Source organism: Hipposideros armiger, unplaced genomic scaffold (genome assembly GCF_001890085.2).
Source record: "Hipposideros armiger isolate ML-2016 unplaced genomic scaffold, ASM189008v1 scaffold_1224, whole genome shotgun sequence".
NCBI lineage: Eukaryota > Metazoa > Chordata > Mammalia > Chiroptera > Hipposideridae > Hipposideros > Hipposideros armiger.
Genome location: NW_017732574.1, coordinates 149,340 through 152,740, shown reverse-complemented (window position 1 = coordinate 152,740; position 3,401 = coordinate 149,340).

The following is a 3,401-nucleotide window of genomic DNA, read 5'->3' as shown; positions in this document are numbered from 1 at the left end:
TGCTGGCCTAGAGAATGGGGTAAAGTGGATCAGCGTATACAAGCACAAATACAGTGTTAAGCCAGGTGATTTTACGTGAGTATAGAGGGCAAATTAGGGCAGTGGTAACTTAGAGTAGGACATCTCCCTTGATGGGGTAGCTACTGTTTAGCTCCGGTGGAATTTTTACATGCAGGATTAAGCCAGAAATCTGCATTTTATGTGAAAATTTCCAATTTTAAAATGTTTGCAAATAATATTCAGTCTGTGGGCTTCCAGTTGGTGGCCTTTGGAGTAGAACAATGGTTCACCAAGTGTAGACCATCAGTATCAGCATCGCTTGAGAACTTCTAAGGAATGTAAATCCATGCTTTTTGAATCAGAAACTCTGGAGGTGGAATCCACCAATCTATTTTAACAAACCTTCTAGAGATTCTGACGCAAGCTAAAGTTTGAGAACCACTGGAATTGAGTATTTGGAACCTAGCTTGGTGCCTAAATCATACTACAATAAATCCTCAAAAAAAAATTTGTTAAAAAGAGGAGTGGGAGAAGGTGAAGATTGAGGATATCAATTTGGAAGTTGGTTGGTGCCAGATTATAGATTACATTAAAAGCTGTTTTAAGAAATTAGACTTGAATGTACAATGGGAAGACACTGAAGGCTTTTGATTGGGGGGATATAAATTAGAGCTCTGAGTTAGTGTTATAATAGCAGCTTTTAGGGATGGGCATTGTAGTGAGGAAATTCCATTTGAAATTTAGACTATGACTAGAAATAGAAATAATAAAAATTAAATAGACTCTTGTGGTGTACTGTTTTAGCTTGTTGATTGCTTAATTTCATTGGCATTTTACATCTGCTAATAGGGTTAAATGTTTTATAAAAATGCCTTGAATATATAATGTGATATATCCTTTTGACAATTTAATCTTTAATCTGTGCTATGACTTTTCTTTGAGTCTAATGAATCATATTGGGTTGTTAGAAAAGTTGTGAAGCATTTTTGCAACGGAAAACAGAAAAATACATCATGACTTTTCCGACAACCCCATATAATTCCAATTTGAGGTAATGTTTTTACAATATAATTCTGGTAAATACATTCTTATAATAGTTAGCTTAAACTTTTTGAGATTATAGAAAGCAAATTACTATATATAATGTAATTTATATTATAATCTCAGCATGATACTATTTAGAATTGATGATGAATGTTCAATTTGAATATTGACTTAGTGCAGCTGGATCAGAGTTTTCCAAAGTATGTTCTGTGGAACTTTAATTCTGTGAGATGTTTCTAGGAAAGAGTATTGTGTTTGAAAAAGTGCAACATGCATCCTTTTTTGGTGATTAGTTTCTAAAATCAGTGTGGATGGTAAAAATGTATATACAAAATTGCCTTTAAATTCTTTTGCTGCCCATAAAATAGTTGTAAACATAGTCTACTACATTCAGATTTCTTTTCTAGCATTTTTCAAGATTGTTTCTTTGACTGTGTCAGGTGACAAATTCATTGGCATTTAGGGACTGAGTAGAATAAAAAAACCCTTATTTTTACATGTTTTTAAACACCGGAATTACACTCATTGCAGTGCGTTTACTGTAGTAGTTTTTCTGAGTCATTCCTCTGTAATTTTAATTTGCAAAAATTTAAATGCTTATGATTCTGCTCCATTGTATGACCACCTCTCTATCCATGTAACTATAATTAGCATAGTGTAGTTTCTGAAAATTCCTGTATAAAGAAAACTTATTTGACTGTTGAATGTTTTTTGGAGGTGTTTATTATCTTTCAGAGTAGCTTGGGGAAATTCTGAGCTCAAGCCTTTTTGATATTGAAACTTTTGAGTTGACTGCTCACCAATTTATATTAGCAGTTTTTGCTGTGGATAAGTTTTACTAAGGGGAATGTATAAGGGCAAAATTTTGCTAGTACCAATGGAATACAACTGAAACCACCAGACATTCTACATACCATAGAGCAGGGGTCAGCAAACTTTTGAGATGGAAGAGCTGCCAGGGGTCAGCAAACTTGGCTCACGAGCCACAGGCTCTGAAGTAAAATTGAAAATGAAAATAAAACTACCATAGTTTCACTTATAAAAATTTTAAAGGACATTATTTACATAATGGTGATTATGTAAAAATATATTTATGGCTCTCGAATAATTTTTAAATGGTTGTGAGGGATAGGATTGGCTCTTTCAGGGGTTGGCAAACTTTTGAGACTGGAAGGTACCCAAAGAGCCGCATGTGGCTCATGAGCTGCAGTTTGCCGACCCCTGCCATAGAGAGCCATGTGGGGCCATGAGCTTTATCTACAAAACGTAATACTACTGGGAAAACCTAGGGTAGAGTGATTTTATTTTTAAAATGTAGACTTGATTCTATAGAAATATATTAAATTTGAAAAATACCCTAAGTTAAAATATTATTTCATCCAATATATTAGTACTTTATTTTATTTTATTTTTTTAAAGATTTTTATTGGGGAATTGGAGGGATGGGAACAGCACTGGGGAATTGGGGGAAGGGGAACAGACAAGTTGCTGTCATTTTGTTCTTCAGTTTAGTTGTGGAGGACGTCGCTTCACTGGCCCATGTTGGTATTATCATTGCGCTCTTCCCTGGTGAGGCAGATCAGTTGCCGGCCACTGGACGGCCACTCACGGCGGCTCTTGGCAGCTCACACCAGCTGCTGGCTGCTCACGCTGGCTGCCAGCCACACACGGTAGCTTATGGCAGCCCACTGCAGCAGGGGCTACAGCCTACGCCGTTGCCGGTGACTCTCCAGGTTGAGCTGTTGTTCAGCATCTTAGCTGTAGAGGGAAGTGTCACTGGCCCTCATGTGGGATCCGAACCAGGGTCCTGCTGCTCAGAGTTGGCGTCCCAAGCCAGCTGTTAGCCAACGTGCCACTTGGCCAGCCCTCGCAGTAAAAGTTTTAATTAACAAAATTAAAATTTTACATAGATTGAAAATAGCAAAAATATGTTTATAAGTTGTGATATAATCTGTAATGTTTTTTGTAAATGTTGCTGCTTTTAATATTTGTGGAAATAAATAAAACCTTGATTCCTAAAGCACACATTAAATTTAAGTTTAATCTTTAGTATGTATGTTACTTAAGGATTTCTATTTTTGCTTGGACTTTGTTGAGGAAGGATTTTTAAGCCAACCTTTAGAAGGGGTAGGAGGAATTTCAGCAGCATAGCAGAGAAAATATATTTAAGTCAAAGTAAGCAGCATGAAAAAAGGCCTACAGCAGCGGTTCTCAACCTTCCTAATGCCGCGACCCCTTAATACAGTTCCTCATGTTGTGGTGACCCCCAAACATAAAATTATTTTCGTTGCTACTCTATAACTGTAATTTTGCTACTGTTATGAATCGTAATGTAAACATCTTTTTGTTTTCCGATG